Source organism: Cricetulus griseus, chromosome X (assembly GCF_003668045.3).
Source record: "Cricetulus griseus strain 17A/GY chromosome X, alternate assembly CriGri-PICRH-1.0, whole genome shotgun sequence".
Classification (NCBI taxonomy): Eukaryota; Metazoa; Chordata; class Mammalia; order Rodentia; family Cricetidae; genus Cricetulus; species Cricetulus griseus.
Genome location: NC_048604.1, coordinates 4,414,998 through 4,430,060, shown reverse-complemented (window position 1 = coordinate 4,430,060; position 15,063 = coordinate 4,414,998). Strand labels below are relative to the sequence as shown.

General features: G+C 41.7%; 1 protein-coding gene across 4 annotated transcripts in view; it reads left to right on the top strand.

Moving 5' to 3' along the window:
- Positions 1-5,497: 5,497 nt before the first annotated feature.
- LOC100761567 (myotubularin) overlaps positions 5,498-15,063 on the top strand; it is a 113,211-nt gene continuing 103,645 nt past the window's right edge. Inside the window, exons 1-2 of one of the 4 annotated variants that reach the window (XM_035450097.1) lie at positions 5,544-5,568; positions 10,012-10,086. The gene's annotated coding sequence lies outside the window, so the exon portion shown is untranslated. Of the gene's footprint in view, positions 5,569-10,011; positions 10,087-15,063 lie in introns of those variants that run through there. The other 3 variants (XM_027432211.1, XM_027432212.1, XM_035450098.1) reach the window with 3 other exon arrangements.

The window sequence follows — 15,063 nt, the reverse complement described above, 5'->3', positions numbered from 1 at the left end:
TTTTCATCAGTGGGACAGGAGAGTTTTAATTTCTCCTCATACTCATTGACACTTGCTTTTCTTTTTTGAATTTAAAACTTATTATAACTATTTATGTGTGCATGTGCATGCTGTCATATACACGTGCCATAGCACTCATGTGGAGGTCAGAGAACAACTTTCCGGAGTTGATTCTCTCCTCCCACTATGTGGGTTCCTGGGATTGAAATTGGGTTGTCAAGCTTAGTGGTAAGCACCTAGTGAGTCATTTTGTCAGCCACACATTGTTTTGACTTGTAGCTATGTAATAAGTTTTTAATTAAGGAAGATTGTTTTGCATTTTTGGATCTATTGATGGTTATATGAATTCTGCAAGTTTTCCATTTCTGCAGAAATCATTTGAATTTTGCTAGGGATTGCAATGAATTTATAGATCACTTTGGGTAGTATTGATGTATTAATAATATTGAGCCTTTTCATCTATAAACTTGTGGCATCTTTCACACATTTGTGTCTAAATTTTTCTGTCAAGAATAGCATAATGTTCTCACTGTACACGGTTTTCCATAAGTGTTTTGTTGTTTTACTAAATTTAACACACTTTCATTCAGATTCATTGACTGTTCACTGACAGATTTTTTTTCATGTTTTATTTTTTCCAGTTTTCATTATGTGTTTGAGTGGTACAGTCAGTACTCTTGCCACTATGAGCAACAGTAAGATAAAAAGAGAACGCTCTTTCAGTAATCTGTTTGGGGTAAAACATGTTTGACTCTTTTTCTTCAAAGTGCTTACTCAAAAAATAATGTAAGAAACTGAGATACGCAAAAAAATTAGCTATGTGAGATGGAGCATGCCTGTAATCCCTGCACTTAGAAGACAGAGACAGGAAGATTTCAAGTTCAAAGCCAGTGTGAGGTACATATCGAGTTCCTGCCTCATGAAACAAAGGACTGGGGACTGGGGCTGTAGCTCTAGTGCACTAGGCTAGTATATGCGAGCTTTTAGATTTGATCAACAGCACTGATGACAAAAAGAAGAACGAAACACCTCAAGATTGGAAGTGCAGAGAGTAGTGAGATCTTGTGACTTTGGCTTTGATTTTCTGCTGAACTTCAGAGCAATTTCATTTTTACCATGCTCCTTTCTGGACTGGACCTCAGAGTCATATCCCCCACTGTACCTCCCATCCTGCACTGTGAACACCGTACCTAGTGATGTTTCCTGGGAAACAGTGTGATGTCATAACCCTGTGTGCAAGGATCCATGGGAACAAAGAACCTAGATTTGTCTCCATGTGATTATTTTCACACCCAATTACTTGCTTTAAATCTCCATTTAGCACCTGGGAAAATAGAGCTTACTGACCAGCCACCCCTCCCCCGCCCCCCGCAGGAGGCCGCATCTCATCTTTTAGTTCTGTGAGAAAAGCAGAGTGTGAGAAACAGCATCAAGCAGCAGCAGTAGCACTCTCATCTACAAGTGAGTCATACCAGCACCTCTTCATTGCGCTCATGGGCTCATGGTACAGCACATCCTTGCTAAGTGTTCAGGGCAATCCTTTATGTCCTTTGTTTTTCCAGGCTCCTTCACATTAACCTCAATTTTCTTGGAATTCAATTTATCTACACTGAAATGCACTCAGGCAAGTCAAGTTTATAGTTGGAGTTTGGGCAACTGTATAGTTTCATAATTACCAACACAATCAAGACAGAGTACATTTCTATCATTCCCTAAACTTTTCCTGTTGCTACCCTTGGAAACAGTTTTCTCCCATTCCTCAGTTTGACTGGTGACCCCAAACAACTACAAATCTGACTGCAATCACTATAGTTTCATCTTTTTCTAGCTGTAGTAGTTGGGAGTATAGCTCAGTGGCTGAGCACTTGCTGAGCTTGATGAGACTCTGATTTTGATCCTCAGTACCATAAAAAACTATAATATAAATGGAATAGCATAGTTTCTACTAATTTTACAGAGTTTATTTTACTTAACATGGTATTTTGTGAATTATTCACATTGTAGCATATATTATGACTTTCTTCATTTCTATTGCTAAGTAATATTCCACTATGTGCATATATCATCATTGATTTAGCCATTTATTAGCAATGGGAAATTTGATGGGAATTTTAGTATTTTTGTTCTTACTAAATTTTTTTTAGGTAGCACAATAATGGTTTCAATATATATTGATACAGGGTCTCACATAGCTGAGTCTGGCTTCATACTCTCTATGTAGCCAACAATTTAAACTGAATACTTGGTATGTTGACACATGCCTAAGACCTCAGCAGAGGAATACCGTCATTTCGCAGATTGAAAAAAAATGGACGTTTATAGAACAGTATTTGCACAGATGAACTAGGATTTGAACACTGGCACCCTGAGGCCCACTCTCTCATCTCTTTTCATGGTCATCCTGGTGACTTAAAAATACTACCTCCTGGATATATTTTTATTTTACCTGGATATGCAAACATGCAACAATCCACAAACATGTTCTAGGATCATTTTAACAGAGGAAGAAGTGTTTTGAAAGGTGAAATGGCTTTCCATAGCCAGCGGCTTGCCTATAAAATTGCTGGAATCCAAACCATTTTCTAATTCCAAGTACATCATGCTAGGGCCCTGTGCCTCACAGGGACATTCTTGCTCAGTCTTTCTTCAGCCTCTTCCTTCTTTCACAAAGATGCAATTTCCTTTTCTCCACCTTTCCTAATCTTGGACCATGGGGGTCAGGGAGTGAGAAATGGGAGACGGAAGCCCAAGCAAGCTCTTTCACACACCTCTCCTGGCTCTGCCTACCTCTCTTTCCCAACTTCATCGAATATAGTAACACCCAGAAGGAAGAAGTCACTCAGTCCAAGTCTTAGAAAAAGCAAGAATTTCAGGAAGCCAGGTGGCAGTGGGAGACACAGACAGAAGTACACTAGGTATAGGGTGTGCAGCTCTAAAAGGTTGTTGGAGAGTTAGCTTCATGTTCCATCTATTGCCCATCTATTGACAGCCATCTCCCCACAAACCTCCTGCCTTGGGTAAAATATGTGTATATCTATATCTGTGTGTAAAGTGCAGGGAAAACTGAAGGATGGTTTATACACACACACACACACACACACACACACACACACACACACACACCCTGAAGGAATGTAGGACTTGTTGAATTATACAGTTGCTTCACTAAGGTATCACAGTGCAGTGGCAATTCCTCTGTTACACACATTTATAACTTTCAAATTGCTGTCAAATCTGTGTGTTCCTAGGATCTCCATCACACTATGAGACAGGCATGAAGAACACACACTATTAGGGCACTGTGTCTATTTTCTAGCCTAGGGGAAATTCTTCTCTATTGCCCCTTTCTGGTTGGTCCACAGATGATAGTAGGCTGGGGCAGGACCCAGAAGGACTCTGAAGACATCTCTGGTGAGGACCTCCTTAGGATAAGGACCACCTGTAGCTTCTTCACCCCTGACTTTCAGCTTGAGCAAAAGGCTTTAGCCTCAGTCTTGGACACTTAAAGCATGCTTAATGTATACAAGTTTCCATGCAAGCTGTTGCTTTGCCTCCCCCCATCCTCATTTTCCTCTACCCCTCTGCCCCAAGATTGACAGACATTGAGAATCCAGTTATTCTGTAGCCACCAGGGAGCCTCTCCAGCATGCAAATTTAATGAGCATGCTTTGAAATACAGCACAAATGTGAATGTAATTCAAAGAACTTTATAGTCTGGGGAGGGGAGCTGGCAGAGCAGACATTCAAGCAAATGATGACATCAGTACAATGAAAAGCACTCTGGGGGAAGCTTCTAAGTCTGCCTGGCCCAGAAACAAGGGCTATTCTGCTCTCTGTCCAGGAGTTTGGCGAGTCCAGAAAAAAAAATGTAAAAGTGGAAAGGGCTAGAAGAAAAGAAAACCTGGAATATCCAGAGAAAAGAAAGATCCTGTCAACTTGGAGGGCAGAGAGTGAAGCAGACTGCCAGAAGTGGTGTCTAACAAATGAATTAGATTCACAAAGGTTTTGTTTATTATCTCAGAAGTTTCTCTCTCTCTCTCTCTCTCTCTCTCTCTCTCTCTCTCTCTCTCTCTCTCTTACACACGCACACACACACACACACACACACACACACACACACACACACACACACAGAGAGAAGCCCCTTTAAACCCTGAGGAATATAGCTCCCAGGATCTCACAGTAGGTGCTTGAAACCATAAACAGTGCCAAGTATGTATTAATATAGTCCAGTGAATAAGTACAATTAGTGAACTAAGAACAGTAAAAAGTGAATAACAATAGGTATAAATAAAATAGAATAAAATTCTAGTACTCTTGGGCTTTGAAGCCATTACTAAATGGAAGGCTACTTGAATACATGTCAGTCAGACAACTAAGACAACAAGCAAGTGACTGGTAGGTAGGAGGTCTATAGACAGCATGAATGTCCCAGAAATGGGATGAGTCCCATCTCGGCTAGGATGGGGCTGAATAGTGAGATATTTCATCACCTCACAATAGTGTGAAATTTAAATTTAAAACTATCGGTTGTGGATTTCTGTAATTTTTCATTTCATACTTTTGGACTACAGGGAATAACTGAAACTACAGGAAGTGAAGCTAAAGATGAGGTGAGATACTGTATAATATGTGAATATATGTGTACACATTTGAATTATGGTAGGCAAAAGAGTTGCTTTTAGATGCTTAAGAACTTATCAATTGAAGAAGAGAAAAAGATCATGGTGAAGTAACCCCTGTTTACTTAAAGTTCTCATGTAAAATGAATATGCAACACAAAATCAACAGACATTATGTACATCCTTCTATGAGCCAGATTGTGTTTATTTGATGAAGCAGTACTGTCTTCTTAAATTTGTACCCCTCCCTGCTTTCACTTTCTGTTTACTGTTTCAATGATCATCTGACCAAAACCTCAGAAAGCAGAAGTCATTTTGACCTGTTTCCTTTTACTGGTTCAGTAGTGCTCTTGGGAAGGTGCTGGCACAGCATGAGCTACACCCCCAGCTATGCTGTGGGCTTATGAATTGCAAATATTGTACCAGAAGCAGTGGTATGTTTCAACTTCATGTACTCAACTACGTGACATCTATTATAATTTAATCTACAACAGTTTTCCCTCTAGGTTCCCCCCTCCCCTTTTTTTAGACAGACATAGTACCAAAGTACTGGGACTAAGCTCCCCAGTGGCTTCTGCTACGCACTGACTCCAACTTTCCTACAGGGGTGGACCTTGGCATCTTGGCCCTGCCCATTCCCAGCAACAATTACCAACTACAATTCCCAGATGCCTCTACGCTCTGGACCCATCAAACTGGGTTTCCCAGCAGCCTCACCGATGAAAAGCTAGAAGAGACTACTTAGGTCACCCAGCACCTTCCTACCACCCCCATATCACATGTCCAACTGCAGCCAATCAGAACTGGGAGGAGGAAAGGCAACAGCCCCCTGAGGCCCGGGAGGGCTCCGGGGCGGGGCGAGCGTGGAGGGGGCGGGGCGAGCGTGGAAGGGGCGGAGCGGGGCTCCAGAGCTGAGCAGCAACTCCGGTGGCTCCTTGAGCCTGAGGTGGGTGAGCGCTCTTGGCTGGCCTGGCAAGGAGCCGGGCGCTGTGGGGACCCAGGATGGGAGGGTCTATAGTAGGAAGTAGGGACTCCCTAGGCTGACGAGCCTCCAGGGGCCTGGCTGCCCCTGCAGGAGTGGGGGTGGGGTTCTCTGGAGAGCCTTGGCTATCCTTGCAATGCAGGGTTGAGGCCCGGGAGCTGCCGGCAGGTGCCTTTCTCTGGCTTTTCTGTTCTCCTTGCCCGAGGTCCCCAGGTGATGGCTAGCAAAGGTTGGGGCTGAATCGGGGAGGTCTGCGGATCGTCGAAACCACTGCCTGTTCTTTGCTTCCTTGTCCCAGGGTGGCGAGCCCACGGGGCTGCCGCCCTGCCTTCCCGGCGACTGCTCCTTACCCTGGCCCTGAGCACGGCGCGGACACCCTCCGAATTCCCCCTGGACCCGCCAAGTGTTGGCACTCTTGTCACTGGCCATAAACTCTTCTTCATCGCTCTAGGCCAGTGCTTTTTGTGCTACAAGGGGGTTTATCTGCTTTTGCAACAGTTGAGAGAAGATCTCACAAGGAACATTTAGTTCCCCGATATGCAGTCGGAAGTGTGAACAGTCACTAGCAAGTGCTGTTGGCCTGGTTGCCTCCCTTTACTGTCCTTTGCGCTCAGGAAGTGAAAACTAATTTTAGTATTTGCTTAAGCAAAAATAGTGAATCTCCTGAAAAAAAAAAATGTATTGCGGGCTTGATGGACGCGTTTGAGGTATGAAACAAGTGGGTTGTAGCTGGTTTCTGAACCAGATCTTTTAGAACCAGAGCATATTAGCACTGATGTTCAGGTAGTTCAGTTTCCTGAATGGGGGAAGTGAGGCCCACAAGATGTTAGTGTGGCACGGACTTTAGGCAACCTATGGCAAAACTAATGTGACAAGCCAAGTCTCTGGGGGTTCCTTGGTGTCTGGCTAGTCTGGGTTCCTTCTGCCACAGCTCAGTTCTGCTGTGAAGTATCCACCTTACAGTACTGAAGTTTTACTACGGGTAAACCCTTCTTGAATTTTCTTTAAAACTAGTTAGTTTATTAGCCAACTTTTCATCCATCTGTGTATTTGCCAAATTTGACTCCAAACGACTTCAGGCATTTTACAGGATCAGATCTAGCTTGTAGTAGATCCCATACATTGGAGGACATTCAAACTGCTGGCCCTATCTGTAGTAGTGGAGCAGGCTTGTGAAGTGTTCCAAAGTAGCTAACAATTATGTGGGATTATAGAGTCTAGTATTCACATTGTATGATTGGTCTCCTCAAAGTTCTTATATTCCTTAAGTTGTCAGAGGTTCCATTCATTCATTAAACATTGCCTATGGTGTAACTGCAGTGTCTGGCCTAAGCACCAGGAAAACAACAGGCAAACACAGTTAAGGCTTTATGGACTTGATATAGAGGGTGTCAGACAAAGAAAAAAAGCAGTGAAGTCTTTATTAGCAGAGGCAAGTTGTAAAAAATGTCTGAAAGTGAACAATGGCAGTAAAAAAGGCTGGCACAATTGAGAGTGCCTTTGTCATCACTTTGAGTTTCTAGATTTTGTTAGTTGTAACTCCAATAAAACAAACACATTGAAAATGAAATATATCTGAATCCAAGAGATACATTCTATGGAGTCATCATTTCTTCCACAAGTGCCTCTTAGATAAGTTCATCACAGCTTCATTTTTCATTGTATTTTCCCATTTGGTACACATTGTAATTTCAAACACTTAGAGTAATGGTTTTCATGTGAATTTCTGTCTCCCTAGTTAGATAGATCACTGTTAAGTGTAGAAGTCTCTACTGAAGTCATACTTACCTTGTGATTTCTGGTCACTGTCTGTGTAAGGATTTCTGTTCTTGTGTGCAGGCTTGTACTCTGAACCTGTTATCTGAAATGATCATCTCTGTGTGTTACCTGGCTTGTAGAGATGCTAGCTCACTTTGAAATAATCGTAGAGTAAAAAAGCACCCAAGACCCTAGGAATAGGAGCACTCATTAATGAAAGAAATTGACAAAAAGTCACTGTAAAAGTAATTTATTCAGTGCCACCACTTTTAATATTATGTATGTTCAGTGTTTTCAAAACAATCTTAATGATTTCTGAAAATGATTAATTTTACAAAAAGTACTGTAATATTGCTTCAAAATAAGAGGACTAATAAAATGTAGTTGCTTTACAAACCATTGAAAACACATAGTTCCAGCTTTTATTGAGGGCTCAAAAACAAAGAGAAAAGTAGAGACTCTTAAAGGCTCCCTAGGTGACACTTTTAATCAGTGGTCAGATGATTACAAAGTCTGCACTTTCTGGATATTTCTAAAGATTATCCAACTTTACAATAGCTTAATGGGTGTCATTCATTATTCTTCATTTCCTCATTGTGTTTATGACCTCTTGGAAGTTCTACTTTCCTTATTTCCTGTTTTTTAGTTCATTTATTCCTTTTTTAGCAGATTTCAGAGAGGCAGGGACTGTCATTTGCCTCGAAGGTATGGACTCAGGATTGAGAAGTCTAGAAGCCATAGTGAATGTAGGCAAGCTTCTTACCTCCATGTCTGTTTCTGTATCTAAGAAATCAAAATAATAATTGTTTCTCAAAGTGCTTCAAACAGTCTTGCACATAATAAGCATCCAAGGGAAGTTAACTGTTGTTGACTTGCTTGGAACTCCTTTCTGTTATGTTCTGTTTTGTTGTTTTGAAAGAGGCCCTCACTATATAGCCCTATCTGGCCTCAAAGTCAGGACAATCTTCTTGCTTCCGCCTCTTTGAATTACATATATGTGCCACCACACCTAGCTTTGAACACTTCTCTTTGTGAAAAATGAGAATAGCAATGTTCTAATAAACCATTGGAAATCCAGTAAGTTAGATTTTTCTAGACAAAGCTTTGCTTTCCTTTTTTGTGTGAGCCTTTAATTGCAGATGGCAGTGGTAGTCATGTCTGCACGTCTTGAGGTATTAAATTCCCTTTGCCATGTGGAGGGAAGTTTCACTTGGAGTTATATTCTGCTTGTTACCACAAAGAGTAGCAGAGCAGGAAGGGCCTTCCAATTGCAATGCTTTGTAGTTAGAAGATGGTCTTTCATTGGCAGAGCTTTAAGAACCCTTTCCACACAAAACACCACACCAGTCTCATTCCTTTCAAGAATATGGAAGCATCTCTACATAGTTGGCGTTGTACACAGTGCCTCTTGCTGTTTCTTCCAGAGGACCAAGGAATGGTGAATGGTGAATGAGCCTTTGGTCCATGTGAGATAGTGGAGAGCTCCTTGCATTTGGATTCTAGACACAGGTTGAGGTGCCAGTTTCTCTTAAACTGTGCAACACTGGACAAGTTATTTTAACCTTGTTACTGGGTTGCTGGTGGGTCATCTGTTTGGAAGATGGGGTAATTAAGAACTGCCCTGCTAAACTTCCAGAGACCTAATGGGACACAAATGTGCATTAGAACCCTTTGTAAACCGTGCAGCATTATTATTATTATTGCACTAAAGTATTACATAAGCCCTTGGTATTTGGAGAACTGGTGTTAAGAGGCTACCTGCCTTCCTGTTCTTGGCTGTCCCCTGCCCTGGAGCTGTGGGTGTGGCCTCTGCCTCAACTCCCTGTTTTGTCAGCTTTGATGCCTGCAGTATTTTATTCTGATACTCTAATGGACCTGGAACATCAGTATCCCTTTTGAGTTTCCACTCCATTCATTCCTAAAACAGTAGTACTGTGTAGCCAATAGTTAAATAACAGTACCAAGGTGACTCCTGTGTCATGGAGTTTTACCACCTCTATTCCAAGTGTATAGGCATGGAAGTGTAGGGAGACACTGTAGCCCCACCTCCTAGTAGCCCCTAAAGGTATGCCTGGCCACGCCCATGAGGGTGTGGTCAGGGGAGGTCGAAGATGACATGAAGACAATTCTTAAGAGGCCACGAACACGTGGAACCCTTCTCTCTCTGGCCACCCTAGCTTGCAGCCTCTGGGCACGCTCTGGCTTGTGTTTGGGCTGGTGTTTATCTGAATAAAGAAATCTTAGCATTACGGCCTACGGATCATCTTTGAGCTCGAAATATGGAAGGCTTTCCTTTTCCCAATCAAGACCAGGCCTCAGCTGTTGAGTGGGACTAGAGTGGATGCCCATGATTTCATGTGAGGATGGAAAGTCATCATGATCTTGTGTAGAGATCCAAAGATGGGATGGTTCCCAAAATCATTGTCACTCACCCTATCTGTAATCAACAGGCCCAATTGTGAATGACAGGGTCTGAGTTCCTTTTGTATGGCACCTGGCTTTGTTTCTCAGTATCTCCAGATGACTCCACAAGGAACTTTGCTACATTTTATACTTCTAATAGTTTAGTATTGTGTTTTCTTGGCTGTACTTGACAGATAACTCCTGCATGTTGCCATTTTTTGCTGTTTTTGTTTTGTTTTATCTAAGGAGTGCTGAGGTCCAAGATGGTTTATACAATGTCTATGAAACTGAACCTGCCCCAGAGCTCATAGTAGGCACTTTGTAAGTATTGTTGACTTCAATCAGAGGAGTGTCAACTTAGATTTGTTTGAAAATGTCTGTTTGAATCATTCTGCTGTATGCCTACAGATCATGTTCCTTAACCGTGTTAAGAAGCAGAGCCTGAGCCTAGCCCTTCTGCTTGGGTTTTGATAGTGGATCAATAAGAGTCTGAATGGAGTGTTGGGAAAGATTTTATGCATTGCTTTGCCACCCCTTTCTTCCTAGCTTCTTGATATTTAGACTCTGTCATGAGTTTAGGCTCACTTTTGTTTGCAAATATGTTTGGAATAGGAAAGGGCTAAAGGAAGTTGAACAGTGATAATTAAAAGTAAAAATAAAATTAACTTGTTCATCAGATATTCAGCTCTCATCCCATTGTACAGACTTGGACAGCATAGATTGGTGCCTTTCCTTTAGCATGTGTTAATGGTTAGATTTTGATGTTACATCCTTGAACTTTTGGTGAGAAGGAAGCACTTTGTTTCCTGAGCCTTGTAATGGAATACACTGCTCTATCAGTGTCATCCTTTCCTCTTTGTGGGAGTGACTGGGGCAGAGGTGAGTTATAAGGACATTCCTAGCGTTGGGTGATAGTGCTTTAAATTCCCTTTGTTGACCTTTATATTTCTTTATGGCCCTGAGATTGCTTGGGTGGGGATTTAGAAGAAAAGGGACTTCACTTGATTTCAGTATTGCCAAGAAGTGATCCCAGCTGTTTTACTCAATTAAGAACTTCGGGTATATGACAGTGACCCCTGGCTATGACTCATAGTGTACCTCCTAGTTAGTGCTGTTCAAGGGTAACAACCTGCAGGAGTTTGCTTTTAACTTCAGGGAGACCTCAGGAGAGTAGGCCCTTCACACTTACTGTTTGACTAGCAGCATCCATGTAATTTTAGAGTTTCCTGGTTCCGAGATGTTCCTTGTGAAGGGCAGTGGTTGGGGGATGTGAGAAAGCATGTGTCCCACCCTCCCTCAAACAGGCTTATTGGAAATGTCCTCCACCTCTGGGCTCCCTGCTGTAACATCCTCTATAGAGGATGATGTCTTCTTTTTGGCTTTTCAGCTAATATCAGGTATAAAGAGGAGGCTGACTCTAAACCTATAGGACATTTCCTTTCTTCCTGTTACCAACTCTAGTAATTTCTTCAGAGATTCCCATCATTTCTCTTTCATCAAACAATTTCCCATTGTTGATAAAGATTTCCTGGATACCCTTATGTGGATGGAGATTTCTGTTCTGCCTAGTCCTGCCTGCCACTCTTCAGTCCGATCCCGCCAAAACACACTGAGATGTATATTAATTATAAACGGTTTGGCAAATGGCTCAGGTATCTTATTGACTAGCTCTCTCATAACTATGGACCCATTTCTATTAATCTACGTATCTCCATGTAGTTTTGGCTTACCAGCAAATGCCCAGACCTGTTATATGGCATCTCTCTCTGGCAGCTCTTCTCTGCATCCTCTCCTAAGAATTCTCCTTGTTTGGTAGCCCCTCCTATACTTTCTGCCTGGCTACTGGCCAATCGGTGTTTTATTCATCAACCAAGTAGAGAAACATGTATTAACAGCATACAGAAGGGCATCCCCCCTCACCTTTCACCCTCAGCAGCTGCTCCTGAGAGCTTGTAACTGATGCTGAATCTCAGGTCAGTGAAGAACCCTTGCCGAACCTGCATTTTCAGGTGTCTCCTGAGTGCCTATTATATAAATAAAGTCTGAGGTGGTTGATAGAATGTCTGGTCATACCCTGGCTTCCCAAGTCTTTGAAACAACACTAACCAATAGAGAGTGTTAAATTGTAAAATACACAGGCAAAATAAATTTTAACATATTTTCTGTAACAGATTAAATGTAAAATATGAGTATATTTAAAATAGCATCATTTTTACATATAAATACCTTAATAATTAATGAATCATTTTTTTTTACTAGACTTGGAAATCACTTGTATATTTTGCTATAGGACATCTCCATTTTGACTAGCTACATGGTGCATGCTGCTTGTGCCAGTTGCTAAAGTGTGGGACAGTAGGGCGTTGAGAGATACCTTTTGGCTTTGATTTGCTGATGATTTCATCAGGTTGGATTTTAGTGCCCAACCAGCTTCCTCAGTAATAACTTATATTGATGTTAGCCTTAATCTTTGCCAAGCCTTTAGCACATTGCTTTTACATAATATCTCCTTTGAGGGTGAAATTATTAATATAAGTGCCAAGCTTCTTTCAGAAATGTTAAGGTCTACAGCGAGCTTTCAGGCAGCAGCTTTGGGACCTGATCTAGGGGATTGTGACTGTAGGAGTCACAACTGTGGAGCTCACCTGACTATGGGGTCTCTTTGTATTAGTATGAAGAAGACAGTTCAGCATGGGTGTGGTGGTACATACCGGTAATCTCAGTGTTCAGGAGATTGAACCTGGAATTCAACCTACCCTGGACATTACAGTGAGATTCTATCTCCAATAAATTATTCATGGAAGGAGGGAAGAGATGGGGAGGAGGACAATAAAGCAAGCAAGCTGTTGTTGAATACATGCTTTTGGTGTGTGTGTGTGTGTGTGTGTGTGTGTGTGTGTGTCCGTTCTTTCCCTGTCTCTTAAGAGAAGGTGCCAAGTCCCTAAATAGAAATTTCTTCACCTTAGGAAGACTGCAGACTTGCAGACTGGTGCTTTACTAGGCTGGCTGCTCATTAAAACCACCTGGGGCATTTTAAATATCAGCTGCCTGAGCTGCACCCATGTACTTCCAGGTTCATTAATCTGGGGTTAGACCAGCATGGACATTTTTGAAAAGTCTTGTGGTCATTGTATTATGCAGCTCCACTGAGAATACCTGCTTTAGGAACACGTCTCCAAATACACTGTCAAGAGTCACCTGCACTTCCAGGACCAACTGTGCCTTGGTGGGTGTAGGATGAGGCACGAGAATACAGTACAGTCTTCTCATTTGCAGCCAACTCCTGGGCAATGCCCAGGCTGCTGCCGTGTAGGTAATACTTAGATTAGCCAGCAGCACCAAAATCACCTGAGGAGTTTCTGCACAGCACCAGTTCCCTGGCTCTGTGCCTGGAGCTTCTGATTCAGCAGGTCTGGGCCAGAGCCCAGGCTCCATGTTTGAGAAGTTGTGTTGTTTTCAATGTTTCATCATCAAAGATTGACTTTACCTTCAGTTTCATGCAGATGTGCTGCTAACACACATTTTGGGAGTTCTAAACAGAAGTTGAATTTTTTTTTTCAAGACAGGGTTTCTCTGTGTAGCTTTGGAGCCTGTCCAGAAGTTGAATTTTAACCAACCCCCTTTGTGCTTAGAGGGTAATCAGACATAGACTCACACAGCCTTTTAATTTGTTGATGTGGCGAGCTATTCTAAGAGATTTTCTAGTTGAACTGCAGCATTTGCTGATTCCTGTTGTTGGGATAGACGCAATGTGCACATGCTCTTGCTTATTGCTCCATTCAGTTGGTAGTATTTTAGTGTCTGTATTTGTCATTGAGTTTCAGCTTCAGTTTTATTTATTTATTTATTTTTGGTTTTTCGAGGCGGGGTTTCTCTGTGCAGTTTTGGAGCCCATCCTGGCACTCACTCTGTATACCAGGCTGGCCTCGAACTCACAGAGATCCACTTGCCTCTGCCTCCCGAGTGCTGGGATTAAAGGCATGCACCACCAATGCCCGGCCAGCTTCAGGTTTTATCTAGTTTAATGCTGTGATGCTAGCCTTATAAAGTGACTTAGGACCTTCCCTTTCTGTCTGTGTAAAGTTGGAGCTTACCACTTTCTTGAATGTTAGTAGAACTCAGGGTAGAGCCATCTGGGCCTGGAAGATTTTCAATTGTCTCTATTTGACTGTTTATCTATCTGCCCCCCCACCTTTATGCCATCATCTCATTAGGTCACATAGGCCTCATGATCACTACTTAGCAAAGGATGGCCTTCTCTTGATATTCTGCCTGCCACCTGGGGTGACAAGTGTGTGCCACCACACCCAGCTTTACGTTTTTCTTGGTTAATTTGATCAAGTTTGTTAGTTGTGAACCAACCTGATAATATGATTATACTTACTCTGTTTTTTCAATTTAATTTTGATTAATATTTAAATGGTTGAAACTTAAATTATTTTAAGATCATATTCACAGCAAGATGCATTCAGAAAATGCTTGCTTCCATCCCTTCCTCAGGAAACTTGTTTCTACTTCTTCCACTGCAGATTGTCAGCCTTCTGAGTTCTCTTCTTTTGAAAGCCTGAGCAAACATAAACATATATATTTGCATCCTCCTGTTTCTTTCACACACTATACAGCCTTTGCTTTTTCCACATAAAATCTAGTTCAGAAATCACTCTTTTTATTTTCTCCTCTCTTTGAATTTATTCCATTGTTTGGGTGTGTCAAAACATAGTAGTTTCATCAATAGTATGTTCTAGCATATTATAATTTTCATTGAAATCATTTGCTCATCTATGAGGTTTCTAAAAGTATGTTTTTAAAATCTGAAAATATTTGCCAGCAGTTTTCAATACCGATTCCTGACTTCACAACCATAGAATGTGAGGTGAATGCTAATAGCTCTTTGACACTTGGATGCTAGGTTAATCTGTTGTTGGTAATTGTCTGCTTTGTTCTGCATTTTATACTCATGTTTAAGTTGTGTATGTCAGTAACTCCTACCTTTTATTGCTGAGTAGTATTCTATAGTTCACTAATTGATAACCATTTGGGTTATTCAGTTCAGGACTGAACTACGACCAATCATTGCAACTTTGTGTGGGCTCATGTTTTCATTTGATTTGTGGAAACTGTATTTTGGCAAGACATTGTTGGGCTTTCTACAAATACAGGTTTTGATATTTTTGTGTGTGGTTTTTGTTTTTATTTTTGAGACAGGCCTGGAACTCACTTTGTAGATTGGTCCACTTTTCTACTCACAGATATCCACCTGCCTCTGACTCCTGAGTGCAAGGGTTACAGGTCTGTTCT